General features: G+C 43.2%; 1 protein-coding gene and 1 non-coding gene across 3 annotated transcripts in view; both read left to right on the forward strand.

Annotated features, from left to right (window-relative positions):
• GLIS1 (GLIS family zinc finger 1) overlaps positions 1 to 23,770 on the forward strand; it is a 1,044,855-nt gene that overhangs the window by 27,272 nt on the left and 993,813 nt on the right. The gene's annotated exons all lie outside the window — the stretch shown is intronic.
• On the forward strand, positions 15,507 to 15,619 carry LOC138294287 (U5 spliceosomal RNA). The gene has a single exon (XR_011203327.1). It is a non-coding gene; the product is annotated as a U5 spliceosomal RNA (small nuclear RNA).

A 23,770-nucleotide genomic window follows, 5' to 3' on the forward strand; every position in this document is an offset into this window, starting at 1 on the left:
TAAGATAAAGTCTTCATAGCACGATGTTGGGTCAAGCGGTTTTTGCCCCACGTCTTGCACAGCATAGTGCTTTCTTGCATTTACTGAATTAACTGGAAAACTTAAAATCCGTCCCGTTCATTAAGGTACAAATTGTGCTTGAGTCGAGAGCGCAGATGCGCGCGACGTTCTCTGGCGCGTGGTGAGTCCGCCATGTTAATGCAAACCCTTGCAAAGGATGTGTTTCTGAATATGACACAGCTGTTGGCTCGTGCACTCTGAGGAACAAAAAATTAAAGGGATTAGATCTGACTGCTTAATGTAACAGGAAGGCCGGAGTCAATTTAATGCGTATCGTATTAAGTCCAACAACAATTTTATTCTTTTACGTTGGTGAAATGGGTGCCAGGAGCGTTCCCTGCCCCACTTATGTGCCTGGTGCATAATTTCCTAAAGTGCAGCCAAGGTTTTCGGTTACTTCTCACGTCTTTGCTTCATTAGGAACTTAATGGAATGGTTTTTGTACTTTTGTTTTTTAAGGGGAAAAAAATATTCTTATTAACCAATTATTGGAAGCCGCAGATCATGGAGAAATCCCTCCGTCCAAAAACAAAAGCAAATCTTCCAAAGAGATGTGAACTGCACTTACATTTTGTGCTTTCTTTGTGAGTGTGTCCTTAAATGAGGCAAGATGTTGTTAATATTAAAGATGTTTTTAATAAATACTGCGGTAGAGGCATAGTTCTCGCTGTCCCTTTCAGCTTCCAAGTCAATCCTGTAATGCCTTTTTGTAATAGTCCCATGGCCAGCTCATTTGTTTTTTTCACAGAGTCTTGTATTACAGAAATATGTATTGCAGAAACTTGAATTCTGGTGGTTGAGATAAAATCCCTGTTAATAACATTGAATGCATATTCTTTAATGATTTAAGCAGTAGGCTGAAAACACTAACTGAAATCCCCAACTGAGTTCTACATTATTGTAAACAGGAATATGCATTCTCTTTGCAATGCTGCTCTGGGAAAAAACACACCACAAACCAGAACATATTCACATTTCCTGTACTTGTGCACGACACAGATGCCATTACTGAAAATATTGCTGTTTGAATTCAGGTCTAAATTGTTGTTTTAAGTTCTTAAGAGATTGGAAATCGGGTTTATTTTGGAACAATGCTGAGCAATATGAAGTCTCCCTTTGGGATTTTGAATTTTAATACCTAGAATAAACTTGTGCAAGCGCAGATGATGTTCTTGCTCGCCTTCCAACACTGTAAATAAAGTACAAGTCATGGCTTAGAAGTACAAACTGTGAGAAAGAAAAAAACGCACATATCTTGAGAACGCGTTGAAATGTTAAAAAAAGAAACGGTTGTGTGGGCAAGGGAGGTAAACTGACTAAACTGAATACTCACGGATCAGTAACAATTGATCATTTCTGCCCAAGACACTTTTTAGAGACCTAGAAATCCAGTGAAATAAGTGCATCTCCGGCCAAGTAACATACCACGTTTGCAACACACAAATCGTTGTGCTGCGAGGCAAACACGATAACACACTTGTAAGTGCACAATGAGCAAAAGGTTGCACTTTTCAAGCGCATCCGACCAATGCGTGGACTTGTATTTAGAGAGTGCCAGCACCACGCTGTGGTCCACAAGGCAACACCCTCGGTGACACGTGCGCTTCAAATCCCACGCCTCGTGGCTTGCTTACAGTAGCACGCTACTAGCCATGTCCGGGTTGACACGACAGCATCTGTGCCCCAATATACTCAATCTATACCGTCTTCCGAAGTTTAACATACTTACTGGAACGGGCCCATATGTTTGTTGTGGTTGGAAAAAAACTCGTAAATAGCATCATTTATTTTTAGTTTGATATTTTTATATTTTAGGGTGAAAGAGTTGTATTATTGTTTAATTCGGAACAAAACAGAAGATCCTTAGGCCCATATGTACGAACACATTTTCCCATAGACACAGAATGGATAAAACCCTTTGGTACATCTGGTCCTTAGTCCCTGACCCTGCCTCTCCAATTCGCACCTTTCCCTTCTGCACGTTATGGCTTTCATCCATCCTCCAACTTTTGCTTATATTTTTTTATGATGAGCGCCCCTTACCAAGCTCCCATTATGCATTATTTATTCTAGAAATGTCAATGTGTGTTTCTTCTAATGGAAACAACTCCTTTCTGGGAGGAAATACATTGAAAGAAATAAACATGCTCAGTAATGTTTATGCAATGTTTTTACTACCCAGGTAAAGCCATTTACATTTTCACCTGATGCCCCAAGATGTCGAGGTCGGATTTTGAAGGGGAATTCAGCTGGCTGCATAACTGAGAGGGTGTGTGCTTTTCATCTAGGCAGGGTGGACCCACACGTGTATTGGTTCTCACAAAACCCAGTGATCACCTGGGACTGAGGGAGTTCTGATAAGTGTAAATGTTTATTTTGGAAAATGTCTTTCCTTAAAACATACCAAACAAAATGCATTCAAACACAGAAATATAAAAAATGATTAAAAAAAATGTTATCATATAGTTACAGTTCGGTTAAAACGAATGACAGCTGAAAGAGATAAATACGAGCAGTTAAGAGTTCGATTTCACAGTAAGTAAATAACATTGTTCACACTATAGAATAGGGACGACCGTGTATGAGTAAAACATTGAGCTGATTCTGCCCCTTTCCTGAAGCTGTGGGGAGACTGGCCTTTGGTGGAGGCTGAATCAACAGTTCAGGGACACAGGTCCTTTCCCCTGTTCTGCTAGTGGGGAGTAACCCACCAACCCCTCCCCTCACAGATAAACCAACTCAGGCACCCCATAATATTCTCTCCCTCTGGTGTATCTAGGAGGGGTTTATGTGTCATAAATTTGTATAAAATATTATGCACGAGCTGGGTAACAACTCCTTTGCGTCCTACAATATGCCAGCCAGGATTAATCCACGTGAAGCTGTTAGGACCTTTAGCGCCTAGAGGAGGGAACAGAGCCAGCCCCTAGCTTCACGGTCTGAATTAAGGGCAGCCCAAGGAGTGAGTCCTCCTCCTCCTCCCTTCGTCTGGCGACTGCCTTGAAAAAGGCCGCAGCCACAAAGTTCCTTCAAGTCCTAGCTGGTCTTCACCAAAGAACCAGGACTCAGATTAATCACTTGTTTAGTAACTCAAGGGTTGTTTTTCCTGCATCCTCATAGAGACATCTAGAGCTACCCACCTGGGGTGAGCTTTGCAAAGAGCCACAAAGGAGAGACTGCTTTCCTTTCTACTGAGGTGCAGGGGCATGTGATACATACTAGTTGCCCAAACATGATTAACAGAAATCACAGGGATAGAGTCGAAGAGTATGTTGCAGAGTAACTGGGGTCTTTGTGTCTAATAATTTGTCCCTATATATACCCGGAAGAGAAGTAACTGGTCAAGACTTAACTTCACAAATCTGCTATGGCACATTAGAATGAATTCTCCCATCAGTTACATAGATTTGGAAGAATCAGTCGTCAAGTGGCACGCCCTCTGTGCAAGTCACAAGTTGTTTTGCAGCCTATTCACAAGGCACACATATGTTCTATTTTGTGAACTAGAGATTAAGGCAGAGTCCTGGTGGCGGAGACTTGTCATCCTGAACCCAGAGTGTTTGAATTAACTTTTGAGCCCTTTACAGTTCTGGACTTCACAGTTTAAAGATTTGAGTGGATCCTACTCCCCAATGCTCAGTTGATAAGTTACTACGAGGGGCATATGGACCCAGCGTATGCCCAGGTCGCATGGGTGCCTCTTCCACCCAAAAGTTAGTAGCATGACATCTGCATGAGAAGCAGACCCCTAAAGCTTGGAGATCCTAATGTCCATCTGGAGCACCATTTCCAGCTAAGTTTGAGATGTTGACTTTGGAGTCTGGTAGTAGGAGTAACTTGAAAGTTGGTAAGTTGTGTCTAGTGCCCCCCTTGGTACTGACCCCCAGGAAAGTGCTATTAAATGTCTGGAATCCGACTGCAAAACAGTTTCTTTTGCACCTTGAATCATGCATTTTTATGTGAGTGGAAACCCCATTCCCTTTTGGATGGTGGGTTTTGGTTGCTGAAAACCTTCTTATACTTTGTGACATTGTTGGCAGATTCTCAGCTGCTTGGTTTGGTCTCAGAACAAGAGTTCTGCTCAGTTGCACACAGGCCCCCTGAGAAACTCGTACAAAGGACAGACACAGTATAAAATACTTGTTACATTATCAAAATCTGCAACCCACACTTTCAGTCCCATTGAACGAAAACCGTAGTAATGAATCTGACGCCCTATGGTTTCCAAGGGCAGCTGAGAAGTCACACACCTGCCTCTAAAGAGTAGTTTTGCTGTTAGAAGCCCCTATTGTTTCAGTTGTAGTGCCTTGTAGTGTAAGCGCCATTAAAACTGTTTGCAGTTGCATATCTGACCTAGAAGGTGCTAAGCACTCATTTTTGGTGTTGCTGTTTACTTTAACTGCCCTACATTTCATCAGTGCAAATCAATATTCTTTCTAGAAGATCTAACTTTGCCTGGCCATTCTGTTTAATCTCTCTATGCTAATGTTGTGTCATTCTGAGTTCCCAACCTACTTGCATTCCCTGAATAAGTTGTTTAGATTCCTCCACCTAGCTACTCTGGGAGAATCAGGAGTACAAATAAATTAATTTGGTTACTCAGTTGCAGCACCGTGTTACCTTAGTCTCTGAAACAGCAGTGGTAATTGACAGTACCCATAACTGCTTCTGCCAATCACCACTGGCTGCCCTAAATCCAGACAAAAGGACTCACTCTGACTTTTAGTATGGGTGAATGGGCTGATTTAGAACTCGGCGGATTGGTGACTCTGTCACAAAAGTGATGGATATCCCATCCGCTGAAATCTAAATCCCATTACATCCTATGAGATTTCAATTTCAGGGAATGGGCTATCCGTCACCATTGTGATGGAGTAACACGTCTGCCGAGTTCCAAATCAGGCCCTATATCTGAAAAGAAGGCACAGTGGTTTGGCAAAGCAAGCATTGTCTCCTGCCTCTTTTTTACTGAACCACATAGACTTAAGAAATAGTTAGACACACCGCCACATCTTTTAGATACATTTTTCCTAAACAGGTGTCTTTAGTTTATCTTGATTCTTACAGTACACTTGACTCCAATCAGTGAGGTCAACATGTGCCCCCACTTTGCCCAGTGCTCCAGGCTAGGAAAAAAAATTGATAACAGACATGGACCACTTGCTAAACCTGATCTTCACGTTCAGGACAGAAGTGGCGCCTGAAGGTCCAGTTGGTTTAATCTTGTTTTATTTTTTTTACTATGGTTCCTCTTTATGTCTGCCTTGTACCTTTTTACATTCTCGTAATTGTTTGGTCCGAGTTATTACTTATGGTGAGTGGTGCACAAATGTGAATATCTACTTTACATTCCCATCTCATGCCTTCACCGGCATTTCTGGTTAGTGGTAGATGGTTATTTCCTTCTTTAGATCTGCTAAAGTTTCATTAAAACATGTTTTCAAAGAAGAACGCTCTGTTGTTGTATCTATTTATACCGAGGAATCTTCTGGATCACAATTTGCCACCTCTTCTCGATTATGAGTGCATTCGAAAATAGATTTTACAGTTTTCAACAAGTATGAAAGTGATGTCACAGTAAATAGAACTCCTATAAAATGTAGATGGTAAGATGAGACACAGAAGAATACAACCTGCAGAAGCCTTTCTGGAGCCCACAGCACTTAAGGGTTATCTTTTGCCATTTTCATTCACCAATTGATTCTCCTCTCCTGAGTCCCACAGTGTGTGGGTGGAACTTCAATCACTGAAGTCTTCTCCTCCGTGCATTCTCCACTTGTCTTTTTAGCTGACTAGTATGCCCAACCAGTACCGTCGATACCCCAAAAGACCTGGTGTTGTCCTGGTCCTGAAAGCACTGGCCACTGAGCTCTCCAACCCCCTCCAACTACTGGCTCGTCTCCCTCGCCCATTTGTTCCTAAAGGGATATTTTCTAGTGACTTACCTTGTATTTCACTTCCAAATATTCTGCCACCCCCTTTGAATGACACAGTATCAACATCTAAAAATTCGAACTCCAGAAATATTGTGACCATAATATCGACTCCCACAATATTGTCAAGTGAAGTCTAGATTTACTGTTGTTAATTCTGCCCGTGATATTTCAGAGTCAGTATTATAGTATTGTTATATATCTAGGGCAATATTTTTGACTGCAGAAAAAAAGTGGTACCACTCTCTATCCCCTGCAATCAGGGCCAGATTGGGAACCCAAAGCAGCACTGGCAACTTTGTCAGACCAGCCCCTGAGGGGGTTCAAGTGTGAAGCACTCTGTTTTGTAACTGAGGCCGATATCGCACCGGCCCCCAGTGCTGCAAAAGCAGCCCCCACCTTCCAGACTCCCAGGGAAAACACCCAATGCCTGCTAAGGCCAGTGCGGCCCTGCCTGCCTGCAGTCACGCCTGCATAGAACTGATTCTGCTGCACAGCTTTTATCTATGTGTCTAACTTCATCGCCCCCTCAACAAATTAATTCACTTTTGATATCACTGATCGATCAAAATCAGGTCAATCGATCTTATACTCTCTTTGACTATGTCCAATTGGAATATCATTGAAGCTGTAACCCCCTCACTCACCTTTTACTTTGCTGCCCCATTTTACTTATCGTCAAAATGGTCCTTTATGTCAGCATCCGCTAACAGAGGGTTTCCCCAATGTGCTGCCCTGGGTGTCCACCTCTATATGCATCTGTTCTCGCATCAATGTCATCCATTCTACCTGCTGCCATCATCTACTGACTGATGATGGTTCTTCTTTTCCTTCCTCTCTGCAGCACAAAAACTGCAAGGTTCCTCTACTGACTGCTTCTCTGTCATTGAATACATAATGGCCACTTGCTGCCTAAAGCTTAATCCTGCCAAGACTGAAACCATTCATTTTATCTCCTTCACCATCTTTAAAACAATTCTCCCATTTGGCATCTTTAAAGTGCCCCCTTTCTGTTGCTTTGACCAGAAGCCTCTGGGTCTTGAATTGTGGCAGCTGTAGTGCCAGTTTCCATCTTCTTCACCACAACCATCACCTCAGCTGAGCATCATTTGCTCATTAGTTTCAGAATCCACAAAGATCCCAATTAACACATTTGACCTTAGCAAGCTTGATTACAGCAGCAACATCATCTAAGGCTCCTTCAAGCATCTCAAAAGTATTTCACTATGCCTGTACTTTGTGCAACAATCAGAGACCCACCTCTTCATAGTGACATTAAGCAGGCTAGCTTACCATGTACCTAAGGTTCCTATCACTGTTCCATATTTTATGCTCCTCACACTCTCCATGTTGCCCTGAATGTATGCATTTAATGCCCTGGATGTCCCATTTGATCACAAACCCAACATCAGCTCACCACTCTATCACACCCTTGTACCCTTTCAGTTCAGTACCATTGAAACCTATCCACCTCTCTGAGGACCTTTAAAAAACAGTTCCCTCACACACACACACACACATATCTCTTCGGGTGGGAGGAGGTAGGACCAGAGTTGAACCAAGAACAGTGATTAGTACTGCATTGCCACAACCATGTGCGAAATGGCCAGGGCTAGAATGGAGAGCCTAATAACTTCCTTGGTGAGGTAAGACTTCTTGTAAATGAGATTTTATTTCTCGTTGTCTGAGTTTTCTCTTGGCGAGAAATTGAGGGAGGAGGTCGAAGTTCATGATAATACCAAGAAGTGAGTTCAGTGAATCCTTTCAAGCTCACGTTGTGTATTAACACCTATTTTGGGGGGTTGGTGGATGTGATAATGATGAAACTGCCTTGAATGAGTTTATGAACAAATAGGCATTTGAAGTCCATTTTTAGATGTTGAAGAGGTATTGTTTGTAGCATACACTGCCTTGTACTATGCAGACTTTCAGGCACAGTTGTGGCTTCACCATACATGAAGATTCATTATTACATGGTGGACGAGGAGGAGTCTAATTGGTTCCAAACACAAGTAGAGATTAGAGGAGAGATGGCTCTGGGACACCCCAAGTCAATGCTGACTGTATAGATCTTGACCAGCCCATCTGGATGATGTGGTAGCAACCAGAGAGGTCGGATGCCAGGCATCAGACTTCAGTGCCAGTAAAGTGTGTGTGTTACGAGGTGATATGTGAGGGCATCTATGGCTTGGCAACATATCAACAATGAATAACCATGTTTTGTCTATGAGCATAAAATAAGGGCATGTATCAAAATGACAGCCTGTTGCGTGTGATCACTGATGCTCACAACAGCCAGGACGCTTCTTGCAACAGAATCCCCTCTCACTGGGTCACGGGGCATCTCAGGATGTCAGTGGTACTGTTTAGTGTGCTACCACTGGGGCAGATTACTTATTATGCGATTTCAGGCCTCACATATTAGAGATATATATTAGGTTACTAGTTCAACACTGCTATAGCATGCCCATTGCCCAGGTATAAAAACAACACATAAGCATGGCCTTGCCTTTGTAGGTGTATGCACACTGCCTTAGTAGGAGTGTGCACTTGTTTGCCATAATTAATATTGCCTAGGTAGATGCAGTACCATTCTGGTGTCAGAAACCAAGTTGCTCCGTTATGTAAAGTGCCATAACAGTGCCCACTGCAGTGGTGGAACCATTCGTTTTTATGTCAGAATCCTTGTAGCCCAGCAATATACAGCAGCATTGTTAAGCCAAGCCTGAATTTGCATTAGGGGCTTATGTACCGTGCTACTGTCATACCAGCAACAATATTGCCCCAGTATGCAGAGATCAATTGCAGCATCATAATTGCCAACAATGCTACGCAACCCACCTCCCAACCTTTCTCTACGCCTCCTAACACTTCTCTGCCACTTCTCTTCTGCACACAGCTGTTGTCTGAAGGGGTTAACAGGAACCGCTGGACCTGCAAGCACTCAGAGCTGAAAGAAGCTTCCCGCCCATGGGTGGCCCGGCTGCCAGCTTCACAGTATGCTTGTGCAGGCCTGGATCTAGAGCAGGGAATCTCCATTTTAGCTTCTACTGAGTTTCGGAGCAGGCCTGCTGCACCACCTTCCTGTGCATAAAACCTTCTGCATCCATTTCCATACACGTGGGCTGCACCACCATTTTACAAGTCATTTGATGGGTTTGGCCCAGTAGACCAGGCTACTTGTAAAATGGTGGTCTTTTGAGTCACGAGAGTAAGCAGGCATCAGAGTATCAGAACATTGGAGACAGAAATATCGTGTGACATAAAGTATTGTATAAATATTTTGTCCTATTGGGTGTAGGTTTCATATTAACACCAAAGGTTCCATATTTTTCTAAAGTACAGTTTAGGACAATATATTTATGTCAAATGGTATTTCTGTATACAATACTTTGACATTCACCCTGCTAGGAAACCTGTCTTAGCATTAGCTATGTATTAGAAATGGTCTTTGGTTGGCATTCAGGTTATACCCTGTCCAAGCAAGCACCCTCACTCTAGTCAGGGTAAAGGAGAATCACCCTCAGTTTACCCCCGCTCACCCCGTTGGTAGCTTGGCATGAGCAGGCAGGCTTAACTTCAGAAGCAATGTGTAAAATATTTGCACCAAGACACAAAGTAACTCAGTGAAAACACTACAAAATGACACAACACAGGTTTAGAAAAGTAGGTAATATAAACAGGACCAAAATGACAAACATCCAACATACACAAGTCAAGTTATGAATTTTTAAAGAATAAGAGTCTAAAATCCTTTAGAAAACAGTGAGAACACTGTTAGCGTTAGTACCTGGGTTGCGTCAAAATAACACTGCATGGGCGAGTGTGCGTCGGAAAAGGCCAGTGATGGTTCGATTTCTCACTTGCAAGCGAGACCATGCGTCATTCCTCCTCCGGGCAGGTCAGTGTGCGTCATTTTTCCTCTCCGCAAGAGAGCGATGCGTCGATCCGGACAGGCACTCGGGTCCAGGCAGGCTTTGCATTGTTTTTCTGCACCCTGTGAGGTTTGCGTCAAAAATACGGTCGCACGGTATCAGAAAACCACTCTATGTAGGGTTGCGACGTTAACAGCCTCTGTCAGCGTGCGTTGTGCATGTTTTCTCCAGCCGTGTTGATCTTCCAGCCACAATGCAGGTGAAGCGTAGATTTGAGCCGCGAGGCTGGTGGCGCATCGTTTCTCAGCCGTGTCTCGGAAGGTGCATCGAAAATTATCCTGCACGGCATTCTGCGTGTGGATTTTCAGTCTTTGGCTGCCAGCTTCACCTTTCAAGGGTGTAGGAACTGGATAGGGCACCACTTGGCAGGGCAGGAGACTCAGCAGAGAGTCCAAGTATTGGCAGGGGAAGTCTTTCATGGCCCTGAGACTTCACCAACAGGAAGCAAGCTCAGGTCAAGCCCTTGGAGTTTTTTTGACAAGCAGGAATGTACAACAAAGTCCAGTCTTTGTCCCCTTTTACAGTCAGAAGCAGCAACTGCAGGATAGCTCCACAAAGCACAGTCACAGGCAAAGCAGCACTTCTCCTCAGCTCTTCAGCTCTTCTCCTTTGAAGAGGTTCCTCTTGATTTCCAGAAGTGATCTAATCTTTCAGGTGTGTGGGTGCTCTTCTTATACCCATTTTGGCCTTTGAAGTGGGCCTACTTCAAAGGAAAGTCTCTCTTGTTTGTGAGATCCTGCCTTGCCCAGGCCAGGCCCCAGACACACACCAGGGGTTTGGAGACTACATTCTGAGGGACCACTCCTCTCTCCGACAACAGATGGCTCATCAGGATAGGCAGCTACACCCCAGCTCCCTTTCTGTCACTGTCTAGAGAGAGGTGCAAACAGCCCAACTGTCAAACTAACCCAGACAGGGAATCCACAAACAGGCAGAGTCACAGAATTGTTTAAGCAAGATGATACCTACTTTCTAAAAGTGGCATTTTCAAACACACAATCTCAAAACCAACTTTACTAAAAGATGTATTTTTAAATTGTGAGTTCAGAGACCCCAGACTCCACGTGTCCATATTTAAAGGTAGCCCCCATGCTAACCTGTGAGAGAGAGAGGCCTTGCAACAGTGAACAACACATTTGTCAGTATTTCACTGTCAGGACATATAAAACACATAAGTACATGTCTCACCTTTAACATACACTGCACCCTGCCCACGAAGCTACCTAGGGCCAACCTAAGGGGTGTCTTACATGTAAGAAAAGGGAAGGGTTAGGCCTGGCAAGTGGGTACACTTGCCAAGTCGAATTGGCAGTTACAAACTGCACACACAGACACTGCAGTGACAGGTCTGAGCCATGTTTACAGGGCTACTCATTTGGGTGGCACAACCAGTGCTGCAGGCCCACTAGTAGCATTTGATTTACAGGCCCTGGGCACCTCTAGTGCACTGTTCTAGGGACTTACCAGTAAATCAAATATGCCAATCATGGAAATCCAATTATACATACATTTTACATAGGAGCACTTGCACATTAGCACTGGGTAGCAGTGATAAAGTGCCTAGAGTAACAAAAACAGCAAAAACAGAGTCCAGCGCACATCAACAACCTGGGAAGCAGAGGCAAAAAGTTAGGGGAGACCACGTCAAGGATGCCAAGTCTATCAATATGATACTATTAATTTGTAAGGGGCGATCTTATTGTAAAAGATATTTGGGACACTATACTTGTTTCAGGTGACAGGTGATAGTCTTGCAAAAATATTCTGGGAAGAAACCTTTCCGGCGTGGTACATCCAGAGTGGGGCCATGGGTTCTTTCTGGGCTGGATCATGGCAACAAACACTGAAGGCAACTACCTATGCTGCAGCCCTGCAGGGACCACCAGAGTACAGGAAGTGCCCTGCTAGGTAGCACAGCCTTGCTTGGAATCTCTTAGCTGCTGCAGATACTATCTCACAACTCTGGCTGCTGGGCCTATGCTTTACTTATCCATGTTTCTTCTGGGGATGTATAGTTCTAGTTCTTCAATTTTCAATCGTCCTGTGCCTTGCCTTTTTCTCTGCGATGTGTGCCCTTTACTAATGTTTCAGCCTGCATCCTGTCGTGGCTGGCGACTCTGCACAGTAGTGAGGCGGGGTGGGGGGGTGCGGGTGCAAGTAAATCAAAAATACAAAATATGTATATATAAACATTCTACTTACCTCGTCATCGCGCTGCTCCCACGTAGCCGCCATCGCACTGCAGGCAAGGCTCTGAGCCTGCCCTGCACCAATCATATGACGCTGCTCAGAGCAACATTATGATTGGCTGGTGTGCCCTCGCTGGGCACTCCAATGCAGGCTGGGAGCCTGGACCAGCTCTCTCCAACTCGACTACACAGTTGGAGAGAGCCCTTGTGCGCCCGGCCAAACATACATGCGCACTGAGGGGAGTGCTCTGTGCACTCCACTCACTGCTCGTAACTCCCGCTGCCCTGACCCTTTGGAAATAAAATGACAATAAATGTTGTTTATTGTCATTTTGTTTCTAAAGGTTTGCAACTCCTGCAGCTGCAGCTGGGGGGTGGGCAACGCTTCTCCACGCTAATGGAGGAGCCTCCCCTGCCTACTCCCAGTGTCCAAGATGTTTTTATTTTTCAACACTGCCTAAACCCAACCAACTTTGTACCGTTTCTATGATTATGTTTCTCTATAACTGGTTGTTTGCTTGCACACTTCTCCCATTTACATTTATTAAAAATCTTATATATTTTTTATTTTAGTGATTTTATTAAGATGCGAGGGCCCAAAAAGGTGACAAGTTAATATCCTCATTTTGAGAAACGTGTAAAATTAATCTGAAATCTATATTATCTTATCCATTGATAGTGGCAGGCATGTAGCACTAATTACACCATGTGGCTGAAGGTGTTTGAAGTTTACACCATACACTACTATTCTTGACATGTACTTCCTCTGCTATTACTTCAATAGTACTTCTACATTGTTGGCATATATTTAGTTACCACAAGGGGCAACTCCTCCGCTATGACGGAGGAGCGTCACCTCCCGCCAACAGCAGCAGCAGCAAAACTTTTACAGTAAAAACATAATAAACTGCGTTTATTATGTTTTTACTCTAAAAGAGTCACGCCACGGGCGTGACAGGGACAGAGGGGCCATGCACAGCACTTTCCCTCAGTGTGCATGTATGTTTTGCTGGCCGTTTTGGGCCGGCCAAACATACATGCGCACTGGGCTCTCTTCAACCTGGCAGCACAGTGCTGGGTTGGAGAGAGCAGGCAGAGGCTCCCATTCTGCCTTGGAGTGCCCTGACTGGGCGCCAGGTCCATTCCTACCGCTGCTTTCATGCTGCCAGAAGCATGAAAGCAGCAGTAGGATTGGGCGCAGGGCAGGCTGGGAGCCTGTGCCTGCACTGTAAGGCCGGAGCAGAGCAGCACAGAGCAGGAAAAAAGTCTGTTTTAAAAAATATATATTATTATTTTTTGTTGTGTTCCACTCTGCCATGCGCCGCGCCGCGCCTGCCTGCCCCTTTTCCCTCCCACAAGCTGAGACTGGTTACCATCTCACTTGTCCCAAACCATAAAGTAAACAAACAAAAAGGTAAGTATAAATTGTCATTAGCAATGCAAACACTAGGTTGGAAGTAAATAATTGATATCTGTAAACTGTTCTTTCATTTGGGTATAGGTTGATTTTACTATATTTAATTAAAAAATAATTGAAATGAAATCAACCAGAGATAGTGGTGCTGTTAAAATACTGTTACTTATTAGTTTCATTATATTAGAGATAAAACCAGATCACTTATATTTACAGAACACAGGTGCTAAAATAACAACAGTTGCTATTAAAATGATTTAAAAAAAATAAATGTATTTAGTACTGGATAGTATTAGGGTTATCATTAAGGTTAGAATATGGTTTAGTATTAAAATGAGGTGTACCTTATTATTTCAATTATTTATGAAAGTGTGTTTTAATTTCATATGTGGTTGTCAGGGAAAAGGTTAGTATTCTAACATTTGCTGTAAATAATGAAACTAGGAGTTGGGTCAAGGAATCAGTTAACGTTATGGCTAAGCTTATGATGGGAATAGGTGGCAAAGTGAAGGCAAGCTGAAAGAGGTTTACCTTGTTCAACGTTACAGATGTGAAGTGGTAAGGAAGGATGTAGTAAAGGTCGGGAAGTAAATGTAAGAGGAAGCAAAGGTGGTTTAAGTAAGGACACACAACTGTGGAGCTTATTTTCAAGCCCCTAGCGCCTCCTTGTAACGCATTAGTGTCATTTTTTACGCTAATGTGGCATTAAGAAGGCATTTTTGCGAAGCCATATTTGCAAAGTGGTGCAATGCATGTATATTACCTAGTGGCGGTCACCATTAGGTAGTTATAGTTAGGACCTAGTTTCTATGGAAAAAGCTGTTTTTTACTTGCCTTTATCTTTGGTACAGATTGACGAATCTTCATGAAATTTCCCCCAGAAAATCGACAGTCATGTCAGCTGCTGTCTTTAAAGTTTCAGGGTGATCTGTTAAGTGGGGGCCAAGTGAAAAAGGAAGGGTCAAAAAAGGAGCATTTCCCATGTTAATTCCCTTAGGGATTTTGAACAGTGATAGCCCCCAAACTACTGACGGAATTACACCAAATTTAGCAGAGAGGTAGTTCTTGGTCCAGAAAGAGCCCTTTCTAGGTTGTGCGCGCAAGCGCTCTGATGTGTTGTAATCTTTCTGTTGACTGTTAACTACACCACTGCATGCCCATCACTATCACTTCTTCGTGGGCTTGCCTTTCAAAAATCCTTTGTTATCATTGGGAAATGCTGTACATTTGTCCTTCCTTGAGGAGGTTTTGTTACCGCCTTGCAGACTGACCCTGTTGCATGGATAATTGTACGTTTGCCAATACGTTTGTCTGCGAGCATACTTCTTTTTCCTTCTGTGTCTCTTCTTCACCCTCATGTTCATGGCGGCTATGGCGCTTTGAATTGGCTTCCTAATGTCAACTGTTTTACTTTTCATTTTCAATTTATGTGGCAAGAAAAGTCCAGTTAGGAATTTACAATGCTAATAGCTCTAACTCGTTCCTCTTTGCCAAAACTTGTTTTGTCACAGCAGCTGATGCAGCCTTATAGGTTTCAAGTACAAAACACACTGGCTCATCCATTGTCTTGGAAAGAATAGCAATGAGCCGGCCAGCATGCTTTGACAAAATCATATAAAAATGATCTTCTTGGGTGCCACCGGTCCTCACAAAAGCCCATGTGAGGCACCATTCAAAATGTGCAGAGTTAAAGGAGCTGACATTACGACTTGAGCAAGGAAACTATTGTGGTGCTGCCTTTCCTGACACATGACCTTCGTCTAAATTTACATACCCATAATTCCGTGTCACTTCTGAGTCCTCCTGTTGTTTCTTTTTGTGGCAACAAGTGTTTTATCAATGTACAGAATTACAACAATTATTATAAATTGGTTGTATTTTAAAGGGTTTTCTAAGATGAACTTAGTAAACTAAAGCACCTTGACACTCTGTGGAACGGTGTTTCCTGGCACCACAGACGACAGCCATGAAATGTATAGTCTGGTTTCTCTTCAAATCGACTAAATCTTCCGCCTTTTACTAAAGATTTCCATGGAGAGGAACATTAAAGAGCTTCACTCAATTTTTGCAGGGTTATCCCTATTTCGTAAACAAAAGTATAACTATATAGTACACAGACTGACTATTTGCTGGTTCCGTCAAGTGCAACAACATTCTTTTGTTTTCCGTCAACACACTTTTGGGGAGTGATTCTTCCTGTGACGCGGTTAACTTATTGCCCTGTTACATGACATAAAAGAAGGACACATGCTGCACAAAAAACTCCATATCATCCGATAGGATCCATTACCACGTGGAAACCAGTGATATATATAGCAACAGGTAAGGAAGGATCAATTGGTAAATAAAACACTTAACTGTATCCAATCTGGGTTTTATTCTGGGTCGGCTCTTGCTTCTGCTTTCTCATTGATAATTGAGATTTTATTCAAATCCCCTCTGTGACTTAATTGTAAAGATGTGTTAAAGTATACATTTACAAACATACATATATATATATATATATGTATATATATATATATAAAATGTTTGTATATTTCTATCATGCTATGGTCTAAGGCTGATTTTGAAAGTGGTGAATAAAGTCTGAATCCAGCACAATTGGCCTCCTGCGATCCTGGGAAAATCACTTAATCAACCCTTGCGTAAAACCCAAAAGCAATAGCAAAGCCAATAGGTAGTACTTATGTAAGATGTATTGGCTTTGCCTGTGCTATTTCTTAGCCATGTATAGCAGCGGGTGCTATGTAACATGGCTGAAGGTAAAAAAAAAAAAAGTGCTATGGGCAGTCAACGCTGTCTCCATCATAGCACTTCTTTATTTTATTTTATTTTGAACTATGCTGCACAGCAGAAGTGCAGCTGTACAACATGCCAAAAAAGATTGACAAAGCCAATAGGTCTTGTATAGGTGAGACCTATTTGCCTTATCAACGCTTTGGGAAAATAGCGATATGATGAGGCTAGTGCTGGACCTGTCTATCTTATTCATTAGGTCGAGCGTGCAAGTCCTTTGACCTGTTGTAATTTGTCTGTGGGCTTTTAACCACGCCCATAGCATGCCCATCACTTTCACTCATTCATGGGCTTGCCTTTCAAAAATATTTTGTTATCATTGGTAAATGTTTTACGTTTGTCGCTCTTTGGGGCGCTTTTGGTAGAGTCTTGGACACCGAACCTGTTATGTGGATAATTGTACATTTGCCAATGCGTTTGACTGTGAGCAAACTTTTTTTTCCTTTTGTGTCTCTCCTTCGCGCTCATGGGAGTTGTAGCACCTAGAATCGGCTTGCTTATGTCAACTGTCTTACTTTTCATTTTCTATTTATGTGGCAAGAAAAGTCCAGTTAGGAATTTACAACACTAATAGCTCTAACTCAAGCAAACGCGAGACCCATTGCATTGCAAATACTTGTTGTTATTTGGTGTAAATCCATTCAGTAGGTGTTGAAAAAATAAAGAAAATCCAAATTTGTATATATAGAAACGCAAAGGCTTCACAAACCCTCCTGATCTCGTGCAGAGATCTGATTCAACAAGGAAGTGTTGGCAGCCATGCTGAGACTCAGCTTCAGCCGAGTCCCAGAAAAAAGTGTAAAAGAAAAACAAAAGGGGCCAGGGTAGAGTAATCCAAACCCTTTAGCTCTGGTGCTGGGGTCCCAAAGAGATCCCCAAAGAGCTCAAAAAAACATTTGTTTTGAAGATTTTGCTGCGATTTGTGGCGGATCCACAGATCGAGCTAAAACACAAAAAAAAAAAAAAACAAGTGCCAACTCCTGCACTTGTTTAACTGTAGCCCCCGGGTGGGCCAAGTCCCTGGGCATTTATATTTTAGTGCGCGGGTGCTGCGACTCCTTGCTGCCCTGGGGACTGTCACCTCACCCAGGCAAATAAAATGATGTGTGCGGGGGCCCATACCACCCCCAGCCCCGGGACCGCCACCTCTCTGGGCCAATAATAAAAATAGATGCAGGGAGCTGCCGGGCCCCCCACCCCCCACCTCCCCGGGGCTATATTAAATAGAGTGCGGGGCGCACAGTCCCCTCACAACCCTAGGGACTACCACCTCCCTGGGGCTATGCTTGTTGGAGGGGTACTGCGTGGTCCCCCTCGTGGAGCCACTGATGGCCCTGGGGACCGTCACCCCACACGGCCGGCTCCTGCTATGTCCTGAGGTGCCCACCTTCGGGACATAGCTGTTTGCTTTTGCTTGGTGAGAGCTTTGACAGCTCCAGCCAAGCAAAAGGAAACAAAGTCCACTTTCTGCAAAAGAGAGCTCTCCCTTGCAGAAAGTGGAGTTTTCATCTGTCTTCCCTGCACACACATATGCGTGCAAGGAAGATGGGTGAAAACATTGCTTCCACGTGCAGGGAGTTGCTACTTAAAGCAGCTCCCTGCTTGTGGGGAGGAACGCCATCTCCCACAGGATATGGGGAGCCAGCTAGGACCACAGGAACGTTGAGGCTCCCCCCGAGGTCCTGTCACTCTCTCTTTCTCTCTTCCATCCCATAATGCCCTAAGTTAACTATAACTCGCACCCTCGGCAAGCACTGCTAATTACCCCAGATATTACAGCAATCATGACATCTTTTATAACATTATTGATAATACCACTGTAACATTTGTTGGAAAATTATTCATAAAAACTGTGCATCACAGGGGTGCGAGTTATAGTTACCTTAGATAACTGTAACCATAACAGGTGAATTTCTATGGTTTGGCACGTTTACAATGTGAGCCTAACTGTCACGTCCTGTGACCTCTGTTTTTTTAAATATATATATATATATATACTACTTGAGAAAGCAAATGTAGAGTTGGATTTCTGTTGGCCCTTGCAGGCCTTCATTCCTGCATTCACAGCCAATCACAGACGGTTGGAAGACGCAACCTATCTAATTAATATTTATCAGGTAGGTTGTTGTGCCATTGGACAAATTGCAATGTGACCTATTAGTACTGGGGCCCTTTACAAATTGCGTACCTTGATATGCCAGCGGAATTGTCCTTGGTTTTGCAACAAGTGCAACATTTTTCACTTCGACTGGTTTGCTACCTTTGCAAGTTCGACCATGTCACTGCAGTCTGCAGAAATCTTCTTTGACTCTTGGTGGAGTAAAGAATCCAATTGAAATGTTTATCCTTGTGCTGGAGAGTTTTGAACGATCTCGAAAAATCAGATTTGGTTCGTGCTTGCACCCCTTTCAGCCCTGTCACTCTCTCTGCTGTTATTCTTTGCTGCTGTTCGGCAGCCCGAGAACCAAGCACTTACCTGGCGGTAGTAGAGTTGTTTTTTTTTTTTTTTGGCTGCAAAAAATTTTAATATCCTTCCTCTGGTTTTATGCAGCAGTTATAACCATCTTGATTAGGAAGATTTTAAAAGCGTTTCTTCCTGTTAACTCTTGCTGCGTTGTTGCTCACATATGTTTTGTAATTCTCTTAGTGCCACGTTCTATAAATAAATCAATAAAATCCATCTAATCAAATCCCGTTTGCAAACCAGTCCGTGTACAAATTGCACATTTTTGGTTTGCGAATGGGCTCGGTACACCAGTCTCAAGCTTCTTCTGCTGCCTCCCAGGGCCACAGACACAAACATCTTGAACCGGACTGGTGTTGAATGCACCCCCTTGTGCTGCAGTAGATTAAGACACCACCAGGGTGGCAGATTGTTGTGGGCAGCGCTGATTACTGCCCAAGGTCAGCCGGTTCCTCTTCTGCATGCTCTGCGCTATTATAGCAGCAATAAGTGATGGCAGATGTGAAGTAGGCTTATAGAGTGCCCTGAGCAGAAACATTGTAAAACTCACTCGAACTACTTATAGCGGTTTCAGGATCCCAACTGGGGATGTCAGAAGGTAATTACCGAGTGGTGACATCTGGGGTTTGTTTTGTTTGGGTGAGATAATGTGGCAAAACCTTTTTTATTCAAACTGCTTAATACCCGTGGTTTCATTATTTGCAAGCTCTTTAAATGACAGGTGTTAGTATAAATACGTTTAATGGTAGCCAATGTATCTTGTGAGGATGAAACGCCGAATTGGCCTTGCCAGAGTTTGAACTTGCGGATGATGCCAGCAGCTATCTCGCTGCCTGACATTGGTAGTAGACAGAGGTTTAGGCACTGGCAGGCGACGTTCTCTACAAATGACCTGTGTAACGCTAAGAGGGGCGAGCAAGGCAAATATTTTTGAATGTGTTAATTCCAACGGTACTAGCAGGGTGCGTGCATTCTACAAAACGGCCACACGAGGGCCCTTGGCCTGCGCCGCGAGCCTCAGATGTGGTTTTAGCGCGAGCCCATCATTGATTCATTAGGCGATGCTAGCAACGCTGGAAAGTAACTATTTAGTGCATGGCCAAAGAGAGCATTGCAGAGAACATTTGCAAATGATTTGTTTATAATTTACATTTTAAGCTATTTGACAATACTAATGTCATAACAAACGGGTGACTTCAGATCGCACCAACGATAATATTGTTTGAAAGATTTCGTGTCGTGGGAACGTTTATTTGACCGGGTCTGCGCAGCAGCTTTCTGAGACAACACTTCCCTTATTTTTTTCACATTGCTAGTGGTTATGTAGCGTCGCACTCATGCTTTCGAGGCGCTTATATACCTGTCTGTGTTCCTTTAGCCTGAGACTTCTCGGTGAACTGTTACAGCACGTGGAAGATGCTTTATCATTGAATCAAAGATATTGAAATCTACGGGAAAAGTATTAAGGGCCTGATGTACAAAGCAATTGTGCAGTCGCAGAAGGCGATTTTCCCAACCGCAAAATGGCCCTGTACAATGTACCATCTCTAGTTTGCGAGTCGGTATACTGTTACTGACTCGCAAAATAGGGACTGCGACTTGCAATTAGGAAGAGGCGTTTGAAGGGCGTCCCTTCCTAATTGAGACTCCAGGCCCATGTATGATTGTTTTGTGACTGTGATTGTGGGCAGTAAACAATCAATCAATCAATCAATCAAATACATTTGTAAAGTGCACTACTCACCCTTGAGGGTCTCAAGGCGCTGGGGGAGGGGGACTGCTACTGCTCAAACAGCCAATCTTAACAATGTGTGTTAACATCAAAGGTAACACTAATTTCAAATTGGTGTTAACCCATTCACAAATGGGAAGGGGCCTTCCCCTTTGTGAATGGTAGTGAAAATGTATTTTCAGAGCCAGTAGTTGCCACTGCATACTCTGAATGAATGAAAAAAAAAATCATTTTTATTTTTGAAATGCATACTGTTTTTTCTTAAGGAAAACAGGTTGCATTTAAAAAAAACTGCTTTATTGTAAAGGCAGTCACAGACATGGTGGTCTGTTGACCCCAGCAAGCAGGCCACCATCCCTGTGAGTGCGGCAGTTCCAAAATGGGTTGCAAATTGCAACCTGCCTCATGAATATTAATGTGGCAGGTCCTTTGCCACCCATTTGGGAATCATTAACAGTCTCTCAGACACTGTTGTACATTACAGATTGCAACTTGAAAAAAAAATGCATATTGCGAGTCGCAACCTGTAATGGTCAGACATCGGGCCCTAATTCCCAGGCTGTGTTATTTAAAGTGCTGGGTACCGTAAAGTGCAGCAAGTGCACAGGGATTACCCCTATGACCGCAGGACTTCCTTTTGGTGAGCAATATTGACAAAATGCAAAAAGGAGCAGAGTTTGCAGGTGTATTGCATAGCACACTGCACATGTTGTAGCTGCAATCTGTAGAATTATGCAGTGGGGTATGTTTTGCATTTGATCCGAGGCAAAGGGCTCCCATGCAGCTGGATGCAGTCTATACCTACACCCAGCCTGGAGCCTGGGAGGTGTTGGTGTACCCTGACAAAGAGGCTGTACAGGCCTCAACACCCTGGGGTATATTTATGAGCCCCTTGCTGCGTGGATGCTAGGCAACCCATTGTGCATCAGTGCGGGGGTAAAGGACAGGAATGCGCCATATGCTATAGATACAGCGCATTCCTGCCCTTTCACTTTGACGCAGGGCAGCACAGCAAGTTGACCTGCCGTGCTGCCCTGTGCCAAATCCCCATAAATATGCCCCCTTGTCTACCTACGCTTGAGGGAACTCTTTCCCTGGCGCAAAGAGAGGGGTTAGGAATACCACTCCTTCAACCATCTCCACTGCTTCTCTGCTCCCTTGTACTGTACTCTGGATTGCTCCTCCCTCACCCGCGGCACCCTTGAGCTTGTACCACTGGTGGCTGGTGCCCCCATGTGCACTATACCCTAAAATCTGTACTCCACGAGTGTTCAAAACCATTGCATGTCACCTGCTGTGCTATAAGGATAAACTCATCTGACAACTAAGGGGGGAATTTGCAATTTGGAGAGTGCAGGACATCAACACACAAAAGGTAATAGAGTAATGCTTACAAAAAGCTAAACCACTACCTACAATTTGGTGTAGCATTCCAACCCATTATTGTTTTGCTCACTATGCCACCCATGCCATATGTAATTCAGCCTTGGGCCTGTTCCAAACAGAACAGTCCAGCCTGAACTGCCACGTCCTCTCTGAATCAAACTCAAGCATAACATGACCAATTCTGGTCTAGTTGGCCTCTTCAGTTGGGTGCAGCTTAGTTCCAGTGGCACAGTGGGAACAGGATATCTGTGAGCCAGAATCTGATGGGACATCCACTGATTTTTCATGCGGAACGTTCAATTAACCCTTAAACTGCCACTCTTCACTAACATGTGGAATATTTCATATAATATGCAATACATTTTTATAAGCAGTGTCATTGCTGTCATTGCTGTCACATTCAACACCTATGCCGACCCCACATAGAGGTACTATTTTTGTTGGGACATCAAAATTTACCTCTTTCAGTAAAGTGTTTCTTTAGAGAAGTTATAGTACATGGGAGCCTACAGTCCCCTTATAAAAGCTCTTTTCTAATGTTCTTATTGAAGGTGACTTGACAAATTTAGTTGCATGTAATAAAGAAATTATAAAGCTGCTGAACTGTAATAAGCTATTACAGTTGAGTTCTGATGTCACAAAGCCTGCAGCTAAGTGCCACAGTGAAAGGTCGGTCACTGTGCATAATTACAGCTACAGTTTAACCAAGGAAAAGGGGGTCTGGTTTGCCCTTATTTTGCTAACTTTTTTGAATAAGAAAAAGTGATAAGCAGAAAAAAGATATTTATGGCAACAATTGTATTTTTCCAGCAGCATAGGTAATTGCGTGAAATGTCATCATTTTTTTGCACAATTTAAGCCACAGCAGTTTAATATGACTTACATTAAACTGATTCTAATATCCTTTTTTTGCAAAACATTTCTAACTTCCCTTTGGTGTATTTAATTTTACAGTACAGATTGTGCTTTTACTGTTTTTGTTTGCAGTGCGGGTGAAAGAACAAGATGCCAAAGATTTAAGTGGTTTGTGGGAATGGTAATGCTATGACCATATATTATAAAGAATAAAGTACTCCTTACTGTATATTATAACGATATTGCAAGTCGCCTTGGATTCGATGGCCTTGTAAAGGGACCCCTGCCTTTCTTATTGCCCATGTATATGGTCATGGAACTCTTCAATGACTTGCAATATTCTTATAGTGTACGACAGGGTGTACTTTATCGCATATATTATGTCTTTGATCCTCTCAGTAAAGGTTACATTTTATGGAGAACATTGCACCATGGTCAGCCTCCTACCTATTAAAAAAGAAAACAGTTGAAAATTATTAAAAAGAAACCTGAGGCCTGATTTATAAAAAGTTAGCGCCTCCTTTACGTCATTTTTTGATGCAAAAGCGACGCAAACTTACGAAATGTAATAATATTTTGTAAATTTGCACCTCTTTTGCATCAAAAAATGACGCAAAGACGATGCTAACTTTTAAAAAATCAGGCCCCTAGTTTCAAGGCGCTTTCGTTAAGTAGGTAGCAGATCTGAGATTGAAGCACTCCTACATTTTTGTCCTCTCAGGCCTCTTGGAATGGGCAGCAGTGATGCAGTGTTTAAATAAACTCCCTGGACTACGTAAGGCTCCTTTGTTTTCGTTCTGCGGGGAGACTGAAATCCTAACTCACAATAATATCTTTAGAAGCTGCATTAGTCACACATTTTAAAGACATTCTCCATCATGCCAGGCTGCTCTGTGCTAGAAGTGACTCAGGGCTGAGAGCGCTCCTTAGGGGTGATTTACATCTCTGGTGCCAGCACTTGTTATTGCTGGCAGCTACAAATTCAGTTTCATTAAAGAAAAATCTG

The sequence above is a fragment of the Pleurodeles waltl genome, chromosome 4_2 (assembly GCF_031143425.1).
Source record: "Pleurodeles waltl isolate 20211129_DDA chromosome 4_2, aPleWal1.hap1.20221129, whole genome shotgun sequence".
Lineage (NCBI taxonomy): Eukaryota > Metazoa > Chordata > Amphibia > Caudata > Salamandridae > Pleurodeles > Pleurodeles waltl.